We start from the raw sequence: 21695 nt of genomic DNA on the forward strand, positions 1-21695 counted from the left end.
CAACATTGGACCTCGAGGCAAGATCAGATTTTCATACATGTATTGTATGTTGGGCATGCAGGTATGTTAGATAATGGAATGTTATATGCATTAGGGTTATATACATTAGTTTTATGTACATGTCTATTGATGTTATGGTTACATACATGATAGATGCTAGTTGATTAGTGCAGTCAAATGCACATGTGTTAGATAGTCATGAATGATAATCCGTGGTTGTATGCATCGTTGTTGTTGTTTCATGTTTTTTAACTTGATGATTATGTGTCGTTGATGAATATGTTATATGTTAAGTTGGAGTTACTTGATGATTATGTTATATGTTAACTTATTGTTGTTATATGTTAGTTAACTTGATGATTATGGTTATAGCATTAATATCTTGATGTTATATGTATCATGCTAAATTGGATTGGAATATAAAGATGGTTAGGGTTATGACATTCTGGTACGAGTCGACTTATTTGTGACATTGTGTCATACTAATCTAGAATAATCGTGCATATGTGATGGTTATGCATGACCGACAAATTTTTATGAGCTTATGATGTGAACATGTTAGTTAATTGTTGTTATGGACATATTTGTGCTTGAGTTGATATGTTGTGAAGTTATATCATTCTAATCTAGATTGATTGTGCAGACAAGATAAGCTACCCTGAGATACATTAAGGTATGAGTTTTCTTATGTCACCTATTTGGTGCTTGGATGTTTGACTATGTCATTTATTTTGTTTTTGAGTGTTTGGTGTCTATTATGTCATCTATCTGTCGTTAGAATGTTTGATTACTTGAATGATATGAGTATGTGTTCAAATGATCTTTTTTTAAGATGGTTGTACTTATACATATGTGTTGAGATAGCGGATATGTACTTGAGTGTAATAGGTGAGAGTTGTAGTATTATGTCTAATGACAATGTGTTGACTATGAATTATGACATGATTTCTAGTCTTGGTAAAGGTTGATTTCAAATTGATAGATATGATTGTCTTGATATTTGTAACATGTGTTTGACATGTGTAAATAGAGAAGGAAACATGCTTGGTATTAGCATGACAAGGTAATAGTTGATGTGTTTATATAACTAACAGTTGGGTGATGTGACAGTGCATAGTAAAACTCAACTGCAATAAGGAAAAGGTCAAAGGAAGGAATTGGGTAAGAATTATTTTTGCTATGTTTGGAAACCCTAATTCCAAAAGAATGAGTGATTTGCATACATGAAGTATTTTTAACCTTAATCTTTTATGACATTATGTTGATATGTGCTAGATTCATGAACTTGTATTTGACAGGTATATTAGTTAGTCTCTAGTTATAGGTGGATCTGTCAAGGGTCAAAAATCAAAGCGCTAGAATTTTGTTAAAATCAACTTCAGATTGAAGAGCTCTTCATTCTGATTCCAACGTTGCGAACGACACTCAAATTCGAGCTGGTATGCAAAAGTTAGAGGAAGTCAAAGTTCATGTTTGACTTGGACACGTGGCAGGATTGGATGATGTGGCAAAGTCCTTCAGCGAATGAGGAGGCGCCAAGTGGCAAGCCACCATTGGCCCCCACATGTCACAAATCACAATCGCTGGTAGGTTGGCATTAGAAATCGGCCCCCGAGCAGGGAAGGACGCGATGTATTAGTCGGAGTTGCGATTGCGATGGATTTTCAATCGCAGATCGGCGAAGGGAACAACACTACAGAATCGGCCCTGGTAGGTACTAGGTTGCGATGTGATATCGAAATCACAACCCGCAGAAGGCAACCCGCAGAAGGCAAAGTACCGCTAATTGTGATGTGTGATGGGATCCCGGATGCGATAAGTTATGCATTCCAGTTAATAACCCCATTAGGTCCATCGATATCGCAATCGCACAATCACTCATTTTTTTCACAAGACCATAAGACCATAGGGTTTTTACACTGATTGTGATATGCGATAAAGACAGTTGGTGCCGACACATTATGGCTTGCCACATGACAAATTTTTTGCCCAGTTAGCGGTATTTGGGGCTAATTTGTAGCATCATGCTGGATGTTAAGCAAATTATGGAACGAATAGTGGGAAAACTAGAAGAAGTCATACTTCTTCAGTTCTTATCCAAATTGGTTGCAAAAAGAGTCAATTCTAGCATTTTTGGCTATTCCAAACTCATTGAGACAAGTTTCAGAGGCATTTGGGCATTGTAAACACACTTTTATTGTAATTTTGAGCATAATAGAGAGGCCCAAGCATTGGAAGCTGGACCAAGGAGACGTAGCCCAGGAGGGGTGAACTTCTCATCAAATCTCTATGTTGTGTGTTGTATTTTGATGTTCTTTGTTGTTATTTTGCTATTTAACATATGTTTGATGTTAAACTGTTTATAACATTTACATATGAAAACCTCATGGGATTCAGTTAATTAAGAAAATGGTGAATCCTTAAGCACTTGATAAGAAAATGATAAGCATCTTGGGTTTTATTCTGATTGGGGAATTAGCACGTTACTTTTCTGCTCAATTTTAGATCAAGTTGGTATCAAAGCAATGGTTTTTTCTTACTAGATTTGCTTGTCCAAAGAATGAGTATTGTTTGCTATATTTGTGTCATGCTAACAAGGTTAAAACTCAAAAGAGGTGAAGAAAATCTAGTTGGAAGCCCTGAAGTTGGATTAAGGGGAAGAAGAGAAAGGTTGCCACAATCTCCAACATTAGTTAAACCTCAAGTTGTAGTTGAGACTCCAGATATCATGTATCATGAAGGAGAACCTATGAACATGACAGAAAATGAGAAGACCTTCATAAAGGCTTTATTTCATATGACAGAGATGGTGAAGGTCCTCTATGAAGAGAGGAATAGCAGGTTGCAAGGGGAAAGTTCCAAACCTCCCAAAGGAGAAGGCTCTTTAGGAGGAGGTAATGGGAATGGAGACAAAACTCGACCCTCTCCACCATCTTCTTCATCTTCTTCACAAGAATCTTCACACTCTTCCACTAATACAACCCTTACTCATACTCATCATCATTCTTCAAAAGGAACTCGTAAATCACCATTTTTAAAACTTGATGTTAAATTCGAGTTTCCCATGTATACTGGTGAAGTGAATGCAGATAAGCTTGGTAATTGGATTCATCAGTTGGAGGTGTATTGTAGAATTCAGAACCTTCAAGAGGATGATATCAAAATTAGTTGGCTTCATTGAGAATGGAGGGTGCAACACTCATTTGGTGGGAAGAAAGGACTCAAGATGAGATCAAAAAACATGGTAAGATCTCTATTACTTGGTATGATTTCATTGCTGCTATAAAAAGATAATTCTACCCTTTAGCTTATATGAAAAATACTATCATTAATTGGGAAAATTTCAGACAACTAAAAGGTCAAAATGTGCAAGAGCATACTCAGGAATTTAGGAGAAGAGCTCTTATGCTAGGAGTAGAATTGCAGTCACAGGATACTTTGCTGAAATACATAGGAGGTTTGCATAACTATCTTCAACACACCATTCTTATGTCTAATCCCACAAATCTTGATGAGGTCTGTGTTCAAGCTGCACATCTCGAAGCAAGAGGGAAAAATGTACAAGAAGAAGGTAATAATAAGCCATTCTAGATTGGTGAAAAAGGAAATAAATTTAAAGGAAAGCAGAAGAAAAATGCTTCTGTTAAGAACGAAGGGGAGAAACCCATGTGTAAGAATTTTCCGAAGAGGGCCACGATGAAGCACATTACTAGAAGCTTCATCCTAAATTAAGGCTGAAGAAATTTAACAATAAAGGGAAACATAAGAAAAATGCTATTGTACAACAAGACTTGGGTTCCAACTCAGGTGATGAAACAAAGATTGTAAACACAGTCACTAAAGGAAAAGCTGTGAAAAAAACAAGAAAATAGGAAGCCATGGCAAGCACCAGCGCAACAAATAACTCCAACAACACTTCAAATGAAAAAACAGAATTGAGTTGTTCCATATCAGAGTTATTTCCAAACACACCAATATTGATACGATGTTTGACAGTGGATCCTAAACAAATTTAATTTCTACAGACTTGGTCAAGAAGTTGAACCTGGAAACTATGCCTCATCATAAACTGTATCTGTTGGGTTGGATAACGAAGGATACCAATATTCAAGTCACAAGGAAATGTGTTTTCAGGTTTTCTGTTACTCCAAATTTCGTTGATGAAGTCGAATTAGATGTAGTGCCGTTGGATATTTCTAGAATTGTGTTGGGAAGCCCGTATCTGTATGACCAGAAAGTTGTTTTCCATAGATTTGAGAACAAATATCATTTGTTCAAAGATGGAGTGGAGTATATTGTGAGAGCCCATCGTAGAAAGCTTAATATGTCTTTAGCAAACATAGGAAAAATGAAGCGACTGGTTAATTCCAGCAAGAATCTCGTGCTCCTTATGATCAAGCAGAAGAATGACATAGAGCGTGAATCCTTTGTAGGCTGTGACGTGAATTTGAAAGACGAATTGGTTGATGTGGTCAATCAATATGGAGATGTGTTTCAATAACCAAAGGGATTGCCACCAAAAAGGGGAATTCAACATGAAATTAAGCTACAACAAGACTATCCACTCCCAAATATCGGTATGTATCGAATGTCAATTCTGCAAAGTTTAGAAATTAAGAAAAAGTCCAGTGATTGTTAGATAAAGGTGTAATTCACCCCTCTACTTTGCCATGTGGTTCACCAATTGTTTTGATACCCAAGAAAGATGGAACCTGGCGCATGTGTGTAGATTATCGAGCTTTGAATAAAATTACCATAAAGAATCGATACCCACTGCCCAGAATAGATGATTTGCTAGATCAGTTGAAGAATGAAAAATATTTCACTAAATTATACTTGAGAAGTGGATATCATCAAGTTAGAATAGCTGAGGAGGATATTTGGAAGACTTATTTTAAAACCAAACAAGGATTGTTTGAGTGGCTGGTTATGTCTTTCAGTCTTTGCAATGCTCCAACTACATTCATGAGAGTTATGAATGATGTTTTAAGATCCTTTCTTGATGAGTTTGTAATTGTCTATTTAGATGATATTTTGATATTCAACAAATCACGAGAAAAGCATGTCAAGCATGTGAGGAAAGTGTTGGATGTCTTGAAAAAAGAACATTTATTTATGAAGATCTCTAAATGTGAATTCAGGAAAACTTCCTTAGTGTATTTGGGCCACATAGTTGGACGAGGCGAGTTGAAGATTGACCCTTCTAAATTTTCGGTCATTGTGAATTGGCCAATACCCAAATCAGTCACATAAGCAAGGAGTTTTTTGGGAGCAACGCAATATTAGAGGAAGTTCATTGCCAATTTCTCTTCCATAGCAGCTCCACTACATGTTTTGACCAATGTGAAGGTTTTCTTCTAGTGGGGAGGAAAACAACAAAAATCATTCAATGCTTTAAAACAAAAGATCAGTTTAGCCCCACTTTTAGCGTTGCCGGATTTGAAATACAAACAGATGTAAGTGACTACGCCATGGGTGCAGTTATTTTACATCATGGTAAGCCCATTTCATTTCATCCTGATATTTTTAATGGTGTTGTTATTAACTATCCTACATATGATAAAGAGCTTTACGCATTGGTGCAAAGTGTGAAGAGATGGAAGCATTACTTAATGGGAAAATAAACCATTATTCACACCGATCATCAACCTTTGCAATATCTGTAAACAAAATTGCAGCAATCAAGGCACTTTCATTGGATGGGATTCTTACAACAATTCCACTTGGTAATTAGGTACAAGAAATGTATTTATAACAGAGTTGTTGATATGCTTTCTAGACCGGTTTTTAATGTAGCAATTTTACTCAAAAATCATTCCGTTTTTCCTGAAAGTTATGTTGAACAATACACACATGATGCTGACTTTCAAGAGGTATATTCAAACTTGAGTCAAGGCCACCAAGTTGAGGAATTAGGCTACCATGTACATGATAATCTGTTGTATCATTTGGGAAAACTTTGTGTTCTACAGGGAGAGAGAGTAAATGTCACAAGGGAAGCTCACACTTTTCTTATTGCTGGACATTTCAGTGTAAGTAAAACCATGGCAAATCTTCAGAGGTATTTTTACTGGCATCATATGCTTGAAAGTGTGTCACATTTTATCAGAGTTTGTTCATTGTGTGTAGTCAGTATGCCCAGTTATAGGAAACTAGGATTACACACCACTTCCAGTGCCTTCGCATCCATGGGAGAGTGTTTCTATGGATTTTGTAGGAGGTCTTCCTTTATCAAGAAAAGGGCATGAGCATTTGTACGTAGTTGTGGATAGGTTTAGCAATATGTGCATATTGATGCCCTGTAAAAAAAAAAATTACAGCTGAACAAACAACTCAACTTTTCTTTCAAAATGTATGGCTTCTTTTTGGATTACCTACTTCTATTGTAAGTGATCGTGATTCCTGATTTGTTGGGAATTTTTAGTCAAATTTATGGAGCTTGATGGACACCAAGTTGAAGAAAAGTACAACCTTCCATCTGCAAACATATGGTCAAACTAATGTGGTTAACATAACAATTATTCATTTTCTAAGAGGATATTGCAACAAACACCCTAAGTTTTGGGATGAACAATTGCATTATATTCAGCATGTTTAATACTAATCAAAACACTCTTCTACTCTAACTTCGCCTTTTGAGGCATGTCTTGGTTATTTTCCTAAATTTCCTTTGGATTTCATCTTTGAAAAATATTTAGTTGTATATGGACATAGAGACATAGATAAAGCAAATAAATTCATTGAGAAAATTCAGTTGATTCACCAAAGAGTTCAAGAACAACTAGAAAAGATTCAAGGAAAGTATAAGGCAAGTCATGATAAGCATCATGCAGATCATTAGTTTCAAGTAGGTGATGAAGTTTGGCTTTACATTAGCAAGGAAAGGCTTCAAGGTGAAGGTAAAAAGATGAAACCAATCTGTTATGGTCCATTTAAAATTCTGGAAAAGATTGGCAATAATGCTTTCAAGCTTGATTTTCCTTCATATATGCAAATTTATTCCATTGTTAATATTGAAAATTTGAGATTGTATGAGCCTCCTTTGATTGAAAATCAAGGAGAAAGTGTACATATTCCATTGAATATTTTTCTCCATAATTTCTTGATGAGCTTCAAGAAGACACCATACTTGACAGAAGAACGAGGTCATCAAAGAGGGGAAATATTGATTATCTTCAAGTGGGTCTCAAAGGTACAAATCCATTAAAGGCCAAATGGATTGAAGAGGGGAAGGTGAGGGAAAAATACCCTCATTTGTTCAAAAACTGAATATAATCTTTTGGGTCCAAAAGCTTCTTGTGGGGAGGAGTGATCAGGCGCTCAAGTTTATGCTCAAAAATCAAAGTGTCAGAATTTTGTTAAACTGAGCTTCAGATTGAAGAGCTTGTCATTTTGATTCCAATAGTGTGACTGAAACTCAAATCCAAGCTTGTATGCAGAAGTTAGAGCAAGTAAAAGTTCAGGTTTGACTTGGAAACGTGGCAGGATTGTATGATGTGGCAAATTCCTTCAACAAATGAGGAGACGCCATTAGCCCCCGCATGTCACAAATCATAATCGCAGGCAGGTCGGCATTAGAAATAGATCCTCGAGCAAGGAAGAATGCAATGTATCGGCCAGAGTTGTGATTGCGATGGATCACAATCACAAATTAGTGAAGGGAACAACACTATAGAATTGGCCCTGGCAAGTACCAGGTTGCGATGCGATATCACAATCGTAAATTGCAATTGCAACCCACAGAAGGCATAGTCCCACATTTTATTATTGTCGATTCACTGCCGATTGCAATGTGCGATGGGATCCCATATGTCGTAAGTTATGGATTCCAATTAATAATCCTATTGGGTTTGTCGATATCGCAATTGCAAAATCGCCCATTTTGTTTAGAAGACCATAAGGCTGCCAGTTTTTTACGCCGATTGCAATATGCGATAAAGGCAGTCCGTGCCGACACATTATGGCTTGCCACATGGCAAAATTTTTTAATGGTATTTAGGGCTAATTTATAAGATCATGCCAGATGTTGAGCAAATTGTGGAACGAATAGTGGGAAAACTAGGAGAAGTCATAACTTCTTCAGTTCTTATCCAAATTGGTTGCAAAAAGAGTCAATTATAGTAGTTTTTGCTATTCTGAACTCATTGCGACTGTTAGGATATTCCGACACATAGGAAATAGTTAAGTATAAATCAGTGTAATGTATAGTTAGGTAAAGCGTGTTTCTTTACTATGTAATTTTTGTAACTTACAATATGACGGTCACGATATGTGCAAGACATGAATTGATTTGACGGTTCATTCTCTCCTCGGTATTACCAACACTTGATCTGTGGATTAACACCCGATTGGTACATAACCTCTATTTACAAAGAATGTAGGGTCATTTGTAAGGTGGCCGTTCATGAGAGAAGCTTATGTAAATTTTCTTTGTCTTACATTAATAGATTGCTTGAAGTGGCCACGTTGGCTCATACCGTGGATTTTTTCCCTCTTTGAGGCTTTTAACCACGTCAAGAATACTGGTGTACCGATCTGTGATTTGTTTGTGAGTGGTCTCCTTTGGTGTTCTATCTAAGGAACTTACCCTGTAAATTCCTACATGGTATCAGAGGTATTTGAGGGCCACATCCGTTGGTGATCCAAATTGAAAGCCAATACAACTGCATCCGACTATCGTTTCCTAGATCTACTATTTCTGACCACTTTCGGGCCGAGAGGACTTCTTTGTTGTGTTAGGAACATTTGTTCCAGTGTGGAACCCCTTTTGTTTCACACGAAAAGGTTTCTGGTAGCCCTAACTACGTCATTTTTAAGATCTGGAGGTATACAATTATTTATATCTTTGTTTATTTCGGTTTATAGTCCTCTATAATTTTTTTTTTATTACCAGATCAATACATTTCATTTCTTCGTATGCTCTTTGCCCCGCAAATATGTGCGATCTAGAAAACCAAAAACAGAAAGAAAGGATTGTTCTCACGCATATGTTCTTTTCCGATGCGCCTTAGTGTGATCTCGGAAAATAAAAAACATTGAGGAAAATATTTATTTTCCGACGATATCTAACTTTAAGCCATAAGGTTTGGATTTCTTTTGGATGTTCGTTTTGGGTTGTGTGGTTTTTTTTGTTTTGTAGGCAAAAATAGGTTTTTCAAGTAAACACTCACTCCAAAGCTTCAGTGGGCAAAAAAATAAAAAAAAAATTAACCTTTCCAAAAATTACTAACCTTTCCAAAAATTTCCAACCTTTTAAACTAGCTCACTTGGTCCAAAGTTACCTTATGAGAATAGAGGTCTTGGGTTCAAGTCTTTCTTTTTGTTGAGTTACTTTTTCAAAAAGCACATCTAACTTATTTTTTAAAGTTACTTTATGTAAAATTGTTCTCACCCATTATAAAAAGTGAGTCACTTATAATTTAGAAGTCAGTTTATCTTTTATTTAAGTTACAATTTAGTGGGTAGTTCATAAAGTACCATTGTAAAAGTGACTTTCACTTATTTATAAAAGTGGGTAAAATAAAACAATATTTTTTTAAAAGTGAGCTAATTAGATTAAGTTTGGAAGGGGGGCAGGGGAGAGGTTTTTTTTTATATATATAACATTATCATTCACTTCCCAACATTCCCGTAGTTCATCGGCATCTTCAACAACTTTTCTTCAAAAACCATAACTTCTTCATCTGGAAGCCGTTTTCAGAGCCGTTTTTTTTGAATTGGCATAATTTTTCGAGATCTTTCCATTAGAACAATTAGTTTCAACATCTTCAGCTTCAATTTCTTTTAAAATGGAAAGTAAATGCCTAATTATTCTAGACAACACCAACTACTTCCAATGGTTATCGTACATTGTGGATTTACTTAGAAGTAAAGGTATTTATAGAATAGCCCCAAGCGAAGAATCTAAACCTAAAGATGAAGATAAGGTAACCAAATGGGAAAATAAGCAATATCAAGCATGTGGGTTGATAGGGATGTCTATTTCTCCAGACATTAGATTCCATATCATAGAACTTGATACCCCTGATGAAGCAATGAAACAACTCAATAAAGTTTTTGGAATTAAAAATGAAATTAGAGCCCATCAACTTGAAAATGAGTTTCTTACGTTGGACCCCAATAATTTTTCTTCCATTGAATATTTTTTATCCAAGTTCAAGACCCTTAGACTTCTCTTGGAAGGTGTTAAGGTTAAGAAATAAGATGGTAGCCTTATCTATTCCATTCTTACTAAGTTAAGACCAACCTACTATGTGTTTGTTTCCACCTTCCATTCTACTAGAGAAGCCTTTATTTCTCAAGGAAAATCCTACAAGTCCCCATCTTTTGATGCATTTTGTGATTCTTTAATAAGGGAACAAGAAAAACTCTTACATCTTGGCATTCTTAATACTGGAAACTCTTATAAGAAAGCCTTAGCATCCCAATAGCAACCAAATTCAAAGAATCCTAAGAAGAAACATCCTAAAAAGAATGGTCCTAAACCAAACAAGGGTCCTAAGTAATTTTAGTCTCAAAATGAAAAATCAATTCAACAAAATGATAAGGCAAATAAAAACAAAGGGAAGAAGACTCATAGACATTTCAACTTTTGTAATCATGATGGCCACTTAGAATCCAAATGATTTAATAAGTCGGAAGCCTTGGAAGAAGCAAAGAAGAAGCATAACATCCATTTGGAGCACTCTTCAACTTCAACTTCATCTTTAGGAATAACACTTTTTGCATGTGGTTGTCAAGCATCTCGGTCTGGTTATGCACTAAATGTATCTTCTTCTTCTCATTCTCATGAGTGGCTCATTTATTCTAGAGCTTCTTATCACATGGCCAAAAACAAAGCCATGTTTTCTGATTTAAATGATTGTAACACCAAAAATATATATGTTGGTGATGATAGATCTGTTAGTGTTGTAGGGACTGGAACTATTCATCTATACAATGGTCAATTTAATGATGTATTGTGTGTGTCCTACCTTATCCTGCAACCTTCTATCTGTATATCAGATAATTCATTCAGGTGAAGGTAAAATCATTGAATTTTCACCTCATGATGTTATAATTAAGGACCTAAGAGATCCTAGACAAATTTTAGCTACTGGCATTGCCGATGATTCTACAAGGTTGTATAAGTTTAGAAAATTTAGGTCATCAACTCTTCCCTCGGTATTTGTTGCTAATAATGATGAAGTGAGAAAACTTTGGCATGAGCGATTTAGTCACTTAAACTATCGCTCCCTTCAAAATATATGTAAAGAAAATATGGTGATAGGTCTTCCTATGGTATCTTGTAGAGATGGTGTTTGTTCTAGATGTGTACTCAAAAAACAACATCAGGATACTTTTGAAAAATGTGCCTCTTGGCACACCTCAACCCCTTTACAGCTTGTGCATAGTGATTTATGTGGTACAGTTACGGTTGTTTCATTCTCTGGCTACAAGTATTTCTTAACTTTTATTGATGATTTCTCCAGACGCACTTGGGTATACTTCTTAAATCTCAAGAGTGAAGTCTTTAACATGTTATTGGCCTTTAAGGCCTTTGTTGAGAAACAATATGGACATCAAATTCTTAAGCTAAGATCTAATAATGGTGGAGAATATGTTAACAAAAAATTCATCAACTTTTGCATTAAGCATGTAATTCAATTGCAACATACTGTTCCATATACTCCACAAAAAAATGGTGTATTTGAAAGGAATAATCACACCTTAAAAGAAGTGGCTAATTTTATGCTTCAATCTAAAGGACTTAGTCTTAAATTTTGGGCAAAAGTAATTAAATGTGCAAATTACATAGTAAATCGCACTCCTACTAAGGTTTTAAAGAATATCACTCTAGAAGAAGCATGGAGCTCAATTAAACCAGATGTAAGTCACTTTCATGTTTTTGGAAGTGAAGCATGGACCCATATTCCAGATGAGAAACATAAAGCCTTAGAACCTAAGAGTGAAAAATGTATCTTTGTTGGATATTCTGAAGATGTCAAAGGATATAGACTTCTTCAACCTAAATCCAAAAATGTTATCATTAGAAGAGATGTAAAGTTTGTTGAAGATATATCAGCTTACGAGCCTAGTTCAGCGGATGTGCCACCTCTCTCTATCCCTTCTACTTCTGAAAATATTTCTTATTCAGACGATGAAAGCGAGGATGAAAAGCCTCCCCCACCTTCTTGGGATCCTCCTTCAGATCTTCAGCTTCCAAAATGGGTCCGTGCTACTCGGGATGTAGCAGGTTCTCTTGCAGGTGATCCTACAGATCACCGTCGTACATGTTCTCAGTTTGTTAGAGCCTCTTCTTTACTGGCTCAAGCTTCAACGAATTATGATCCTGACACCTTTGCAGAAGCTTCAGGCCATCCAGATTGGGACGCAGATATGAATGAATAATATCATTCACTATTGGCAAATGATACATGGTACATTGTTCCTCTTCCAAAGGGATGAAAACTTGTTAGATGAAAATGGGTTTACATTTGGACCAGATTGAAAATTTGATAAACATAAATATCGTCTTGTTGCTAAGGGTTTTTCACAAGTTGAAGGCATTTGCTATACTTAATCCATCTCCCCTAATTCCAAAATGAACTCTACCCACCTTGTTCTTTCCCTTGCTGCCTCTTTCAAATGGGAAGTCCATCAGATGGATGTTAAATCTGCCTTCTTACATTGGGACTTGCATGAAGAAATCTATATGGAACAACCTCCTGGATTTATACAAACAGAGTCTAGCTTTGTATGTTGGCTTAATAAATCCATTTATGGTCTCAAGTAAGCCCCCCGGGCTTGGTATGCCAAAATGGATAGCTTTCTTTTAGATACTGGCTTTTCTAGGTGTCATTAGGACAATATTGTCTACATCAAGAAAGTGGGTAAGTCTCTTATCATTCTTTTTCTTTATGTTGATGATCTTATCCTTACTGGTAGTGATCCCAACCTTATAAAACATGTGAAGTCTAGCCTTAAAAATCACTTTGAAATGACAAACTTAGGACACTTGCATTATTTTCTTGGTCTTCAAGTCTTGCAAACCAAAGAAGGTATTTCCCTTTCCCAGTCCAAGTATGCATGTGATCTTCTAAGCCACTTTCACATGGAAGACTATAAGCTAGCCCCTTCTCCCTTTGGGTTTGGAGTGAAACTTTTAGTCACTTGTACTTCCCCTGAAGTTGATTCTACCTTATACCGTCATCTTGTTGGAAAACTTTTGCATCTGACCCATATCCGTCCCGACCTTTCCTTTGTTGTTGGCCTTATTGCTCAGCTTATGAAAAACCCACATGAAATTCATTGGAAAGCAGCTAAAAGAATACTTCGTTATGTTCGAGGTACAGTTCCGTTTGGGATTAATTACAGTGCAGAAGCATTTCCTCTATTGGTTGGTTTCACTATTTCCAATTGGGCTGGTGACCCTAATGATCAGAAGTCTACTGCAGGTTATGTCTTCACTCTTGGTTCTAGACCTATTACATGGGATTGCAAGAAACAAAGTGGCATTTCTCTTTCTTCAGTAGAAGAAGAGTATCGTGGCACCGTAGAAGCTAGTAAGGAAACCCTGTGGTTCCGTCAGATCCTCCCAAATTTGGTTTTCAGCAGCAGCATCCGATTACACTTTGGTGTGATAATCAAAGTGCCATTAAACTATGCAAAGATCTGCTCCAACATCAACATAGTAAACACATTGAACTACACATGCACTTCATCAAAAAGCTCATTCATGACCATGTTCTTGAAGTGAAATATTCTTCAACTAATGATCAAGTTGCATACATCTTTACAAAGGCTCTCACAGAGGCGAAGTTTACTAAACTTCGATTTATGGTTGGAGTTTAGGAAGTTGTCACTAAGGGGGGATAGGCTCTAATGCCTCCTTCCTTATCCTATTGTGTCATCTTTGTACATCCTTCAATCCTATCCCAAGTTGTTCTTAAGGGGGGATGTTAGGATATTTTGACACATAGGAAATAGTTAAGTATAACTTGGTCTAGTGTATAGGTAGGTAAAGTGTGTTTATTTACTATGTACTTTTTGTAACTTACAATCCGATGGTCACAATATGTTCGAGACATGAAGTGATCTGATGGTTCATTCTCTCCTCGGTATTACCGATACTTGATTCATGGATTAACACCCAATTGGCCCATGATCTCTATTTAAAGAGCATGGAGGGTCATTTGTAAGGTGACCGTTCATGAGAGAAGCTTATGTAAATTTTCTTTCTTTTACATTAATAAATTTCCTAAAGTGGTCATGTTGGCTCAGGCCGTGAAATGTTTCCCTCTTTGAGGGTTTTAACCATGTCAAGAATACTTATGTACCGATCTGTGATTTATTTGTGAGCGGTGTCCTTTGGTGTTCTATCTAAGGAACTTACCTTGTAAATTCCTACAGAGACAGATTTCAGAGGCACTTGAGCATTGCAAACACACTTTTGTTGTAATTTTGAGCATAATAGAAGCCCAAGCATTGGAAGCTAGACCAAGGAGACATAGCCCAAGAGGGGTGAAATCCTCATCAAATATCTGTGTTGTGTGTTGTATTTTGATGTTCTTTGTTGTTATTTTGTTGTTGTTCAACATATGCTTTATTTTAAATTGTTTATAACATTTACATAATAAACTCTCATGGGAATCAATTAATTAAGCAAATGGTGAATCCTTAAGCACTTGATAAGAAAATGATAAGCATCTTGGGTTTTATTCTGAATGGGGAATTAACACAACATTACTAATCTACTCCATTTCAGATCACCCTAATTCCAAAAGAATGAGTGCTTTGCATACAAGAAGTCTTTTTAACCTTAATCTTTTCTGACATTATGTGGATATGTTCTAGATTGATGAACTTGTATTTGACAGGTATATTAGCTAGTCTCTAGTTACAGGTGGATCTGTCAAGGGAATTGGAGTCCCTTGAGAGATGGCGTGGATGTGTTTAGTTGCAAGCAATGTGGTTGGCACAACAAGGTAAGGTAACTGGTGTGTTGTTATGTTTATTTATGCACTGAAAGTCATGGCAATATGATGCAGGGGATTGCATGGCACAATGATTGCCATGAAAGGCTCAAATTGAGCTTTCCTTTTGAAGCACTGGGAACGATGGGGATTGAGTCATGGTGTCTGTTGAGAGTATTGTGATTTCGATCTTTATGCTTTTTTTGTGTTTTATTTTCAGATTTTTTTATGTATAGTGTATGGCCATACTACTTTGTCATGGTGTCATGTTGTTATTGGTTTTCATGGCCTTCGTCTTGTTTGTTTCTTGTGCTTGCCTTTTAAGTTTTGAGTCCTGGGAATTGGGTATGAAAGAGGAAAGTTAATGGAGCTCAAGGAGAGCTGTGTGGTACCCAACAGATAAGGTAAGATTTGGATAAAGCTGAGTGGATGTATAAGGATAGCTGAAGGCAAGAGTATGACATCCATTTAGACTAGTTGGGTCCATTGGTTTGAGTGGACGGTGGCAGGATAGGCATGGGAAAGGTAATCCAGAAAGGTAAGGTGAATGGATTTGAGGCATCATATGCTTGGGCTATGTTAGGAACTATTTTTATCGATGTTTCTCATGTGTTTCAAACATAAATGGAGTTCTCTTAACCTTGACCTTATGATATCAAGTAATTATGTTGTGACCATGTTTATGCTAATGTCTATATGTGTATACACGTATGTATGCATGTATGTCGTGTCTGATAGGGTAATCATGGATCATGATTATTTAATGCTAATATTTATATGTATATATATGTATGTATGTATGTTGTTGTCTGACAGGGTAGTTAGAAATCATTCTTGTGAAGGAGTGATTTCTTACACTGATGAATGGCATGAAGAGGTTCCTAGTGCATGAGGAATCAAGTGGGAAGACTAGTCATGACAAATATATAAGGTTAGTATCATGTGGATATGAATTGATATTGTATGCCTGTATTATACCTATGTTTATGTTATGACAGGTAATTCCTAGGGATACATCAATGAAATGAAAGCAGTGTGGTCTGCAACATGTTGGGACGAGCATGGATAAGACATTGGAAGCAAGGTTTGTTGGTAGAGACAGTGTGGTTTTGGATGTGTGGTACTACTATTGCGTATATGTTGTATATGTTGGACATGTTGCATCTGTGGTGTTGTGCGCATGCGGTGTTGTGTATATATAGTGTGTGTACATGTTGTTTATGCAATGTTATGTACAGGGTGGTACATATAATGTTGTGTGAATATTGCATATGCAGCGTTGGGTATATATGGTCCTATGTACATGTTGGATATGTGGTGTTGTCTACATATGGTACTATGCACATGATGGATATGCAGTGTTGTGTGCATGTTGGATATGCAGTGTTGTGTACATAGGGTGCTATGTACATGTTGTATATGCAATGGTATGTACATATGGTGTTGTGTGCATGATTGTACAAGTGGTGCTATGAGCATGTGGTGCCATGTACATGTTGTGTATATGGTGTTGTGTGTAGGTGGTATTGTGTACATGTCATGCATATGGTATTGTGTACATGTTGTACATATGGTACTGGTGTGCATGTGGTATTTTGTGCATGTCGTACATTCTGTGTTGCACGCATGCGATACTATGTATGTGCATTGTGTATTCATGGTATCGTGACATGTGTATTCATGGTGTTGTACTCTGTGTATGTATATGTATTTTGTTGTACATTGGGTGTAGGTGTATGTATTGTGTTGTGGTGTACATCGGATGTAGGAGTATGTATTGTTTTGTGTTGTATACTGGGTGTAGTTGTATGTGTGGTATGTTAGGTGTAGGTGCATGTATTGCATGATGTTGTATGTCGTGTGTTGTTGTATGTGTGTGATGCACACTATGTGTATGTGAACATGGTTGAGGAGAAGGCACTGGGTGTTTTTCAGGTGTGGCAACCGAACCAGAGTGCATATAGAATAAAGACAAAGATAGAAGCTAAGGATTGATTAAAGGATAAATATCAATATTTTATTTTAGTTTTATTATGAATGTGATTTATGATTTTGATCTATGATGGTTGTGTAATGAGCTAAGCTGATGTGATATTTTTATACATGTTGATGTGGTCAAAGATGCTAGTTTGACTTGTTGTGACAGGAAGTAAACAAGATTGCAAGTGTACCTTATTGATGAGATAACAATGAGGTATGATGTGAATTTATTTTAAATCTAATGGAAATTATGTGCTTGGTATAGGAATGCATGAACATGTTCGGTTGGGTGGAAATTGACTGCAAAAATTTGAAACAACAAAAGGAATTGGAAAATGCAGTAGTATGCTGGTAAAAGATTTAGGAGCAAGGCCATTGTGGGACACTAGTATGCAATAGTGTCCATTGATTTCCATGAGCATGCTATGACTGATATGATGGTTTGAGGCAGTGATATGCCTTGGTTTTTATATCTTCTGATGCGAGGAAGTCTTGCCAAGGGATGGACTACTCGGGATGGGGGTGCCAGTGGAACTTGGAAGGTGTGTGACTGCACGAAAGGGGGTGACTCGATTTACCGAGGGACTGTGTAGTAGATAAGGGAAGGTCGGGGGTATATTTTTTTTGGTCATTAGCATTTCCAGATGGAATCAAATGCACATTAGGAGTGTGCCTAGGAACAATGAGTTAGTAATTGTTCACTAAGAGGACAAGTGGCGCCAGATGGTACCGTCGGACATTGGATGCAGCTTTGACTTTGACATTGGATTATGGATTTATTGGGAAGGAGGTGAATCCTGGTACTACTTTTGAGGGTAGAGGTGTGAGCCTCTCGATTCCCTTGTTGATTGATATGGGCATCATATCATTTTATTTGTTGGTTGAGAAAATTTGCATATGTGTATAAGTGTGTATTATTTTAAATACTGTATCGAGTTGGATTTATAAATCTCCATAGACAATATGATTATTTGTTGGGTGAAGAAAATGTGTATGTTTGTATATGTGGTTATTATTGTAAATATCGTAATGAGTTGTGTTATAAAGCTCCAGTAAACGGTGTGTTTGTCATGTTTTAGCAGATGGTCATTGTAAACACTGCAATGAGCTATGTTATAAAGCTCCATGGGCAGTATGTTTTGTTTTCAACAGTGTTGCTGGTTATCGGTATCATTGAACACCGAGGATGATGTTCCCTCAAGGGGGAGGGTTATGTAACAACCCTAGTAAAAAATCCGTGTAAAAATATAAGACCACTGTCATGGGAAATGTATTCCAGGCTGAATGGTGGGAAAAACATCCTAGTGGGTGTTCATTTTGGTTATTATGGCTAAGGAAATTGGCAAAGGTAATGGAAAAATTTTTTGAAAGGAAAAATGGCATTTTGGCAGGTTTATTTATGAAAATAATAGAAATTAGGAGAAAAGGAAAGTGAAAGGTCACAGGTTGCATGTGAGGAGAAAAATAATGGAAAATGAAGAAAATAGAGGCCTCATTAATAAAAAGGCTTCTAAGGATCAGTGGGTAAGCTTGGTCAGTTTAGTTTTGGAGCTCTCTCTCTATTCTCTCTCTCTCTCACACTCTTGGACACTTAGAGTTTTCTTGGGGCACTCTTGGAGGGTGTGGCATACTTGGAGTTTTGGAGAAAGAATGAAAAGGAAGAGAAATAAAGCACAATAGGACATTAGGATCAACAGCTACAACGGGCTTTTCTTGCAGGTATCGAGTTGCATGTATGTTTTCCTCACTAGTTTCGGCATGACTGGCATATGCATGTGGTTTATTGGTCATGATCTATCATTGACATGGAGGATTTCCCGGATTGACATTGGATTTGCCTAGCCTTTCCATTTCCTGGATAGCCATGGTTTTGTGGGCTTATTTATTTGTTTTTCTTGTTGGTTCTCATGTTTCCTTAGCTTGGGTTGAGTTACTAGTTTCTAGAAGCCTTGGTTGGACAAACACTCTGGAAGCCCTGTAAAAACTTGGGTTGAGTTACTAGTCTTGGAAGCCTTGGTTGGAAAAACGCTTTGGAAGCCCTAGGTGATTTGAGTTACTGGTCCTGGAAGCCCTAGTTGGATAAATGCTCTGGAAGCCCGAAATAAGCTGTGGGTTGAGTTACTACTCCTGGAAGCATTGGTTGGAAAAAACACTCTAGAGCCTTGGAAGGCTTGGGTAGAGACCAAACTGATGATGGTTTTGTGATATCTAACCATGAGGTGGAATCATTGTTTGATGGGTTGAGGTGGTTGGCCTATGGAAGCCCTAGATGTTTTTGGATTGATGTGTTTTATGAGATCCCACATTCATGCTTGGAATATGACATGAGGGTGAATGGCTAAGGAGATATTTGGCTCAACCTTTCTATGGTCGGGTGGAACGTGGAAGTCCCATCCCGGGTTTGGATTTTGCATCATAAATATGAGGTTATTTCTCTTTGTATTTCTATGAGTATTATATTGGTTTATATGTGGATCGTATGGTTGTGATTTCCTTGGCATTTATGTTGCTATTATGCTGGTTATGTATATGTTTTATGAAAATAACTATGTATGGATCTCATCATGTTTTTACTTGTAAATGAATGGACAATGTATCTATGACCTAATGGATGAAACTACAGCTAATGTGATGAGGCATCAATGCTTCTTACCGATTCTTAGATGAGTATGAGACCCCTATGCTTAGATCTGTTATTTACACATGTATATTACACATTCGTGATATGTTTAACGAAATGCCTGTCATGGCTAGTAGGGGTCCAGTAAAGGGATTGTTCAAGTATTTGCAATTGCATCATTATTTCATTGTTATCTTTCTGTTTTTAAGGTGTCATTCAATTCTGGGCCGTGGCCTGGGCTCTGAGCCTGAAAAAGTGGCTCAAATCCTAGGGACATTGGCACAACACTTAGCAAAAAATTCCCTGGACACTGGCATGCCTTGTCATGAGAGCATCCAAAGCCTCCTGGATGCTGTCATGCCCATATCATGGGAGCGTCTAGGGATTAAGTAGTCTAAAATCTTAGTGGGACCCAGGGCCTAGTTAGCAGAAAAGTTGGGATGGTTCCTAGGGGTCCATTGCTAATGTTGAAGGTCTGTATGGTGTGTGTATGCTGGTTGCACTTCCTTAACGTGACTTAGGAGGTCAAATCATATCATAGTAACTTATCATCACATATTTACCCTGGTTGGCCGATTACATGGGTAGATGTGGGAGGAGGGTGTTACAGAGTGGTATCAGAGCAGGGTTCACCCCTCAGACTGGATGGGATGTGTGTTGGTCTTGCATTCATGTCTCTTGCATATGTGTTACTTATGCTTGTATTCCATGTGCTTGTTGCATTGCATGGTGTTGATCATGGTTGTAGTGATGTCACCATCTGAAGGTTGATGGTGTTGTTATGGAAGGTGTCATCATTAGTGTATGGTTGTTTATGCATTTGTTATACATGTCAACGTCTACGGGTTGTTATGCATGCATTTTTATGGTTATGGTTATGAATGCATAATAGGTTAGACATGCATTGTGAGGTCACTGTATTCATTTTAGGTCTTCGTGACGTTGTTGGTTGTTATGATGCTAATGTGTTGGTTGAGATAGAGCAGGAGATGCAAATAATTAAAGTGAAGTTGCAACATTGGACCTTGAGGCAAGAGTAGATCATCATACAAGTATTTTATGTTGGGCATCAAGGTATGTTAGATAATGGATTGTTATATGCATTAGGGTTATATACATTAGGTTTATGTACATGTCTACTGATGTCATGGTTACATACATGATAAATGCTAGTTGATTAGTGCAGTCATATGCACGTGTCAGACAGTCATGAATGATAGTAATTCATGGTTGTATGCATCATTGTTGTTGTTTCATAATTTTTAGCTTGATGATTATGCATCATTGATGAATACATTATATGTTAACTTGTAGTTAGCTCGATGATTATGTTATATGTTGTTGATGAGCATGTTATATGTTAACTTATTTTTGTTATATGTTAGTTAACTTGATGATTAAGGTTATACAATTAATATATTGATGTTATTTTTATCATGCTAAATTAGATTGGCCTATGCAGATGGTTAGGGTTATGACATTTGGGTATGAGTCGACTTATTTATGACATTGAAATGTACTAATCTAGACTGATCATACATATGTGATGGATATGCATGATCGACAAATGTTTATGAGCTTATGATGTGAACATGTTATTTAGTTATTGTTATGTATATATTTGTGCTTGAGTTGATATGTTGTGAAGTTATATCATTCTAATCTAGATCGATTGTGCAGACAAGATAGCCTCCCCTGAGCTACATTAAGGTATGGGCTTTCTTATGTCACCTATTTGGTGCTTGGATGTTTGACTATGTTTTTTATTTGGTGTTTGAGTGTTTGGTGTCTATTATGTCATCTATCTATTGTTTGAATGATATGAGTATGTGTTTAAATGATATTGTTTTAAGATGGTTTTACTAATACACATGTGTTGAGATAGTTGATATGTACTTGAGTGTAATAGGTCACAATTGTAGTGTTATGTCTAATGACTATGAGTTGACTATGAATTATAACATGATTTCTAGTCTTGGTAAAGGTTGATTTAAAATTTATAGATATGATTGTCTTGATATTTGGAACATGTGTTTGACATGTGTAAACAATGCATGAAAAATGCTTGGTGTTAGCACTTGAAATTTCACCTCAGGCTGAGAAAGGTAAACCTCAAGGCAACATCAAACCATTTAGCCTCG

This window comes from Pinus tabuliformis, chromosome 9 (genome assembly GCF_031772625.1).
Source record: "Pinus tabuliformis cultivar Carrire ecotype Pingquan chromosome 9, CPIR1, whole genome shotgun sequence".
NCBI lineage: Eukaryota > Viridiplantae > Streptophyta > Pinopsida > Pinales > Pinaceae > Pinus > Pinus tabuliformis.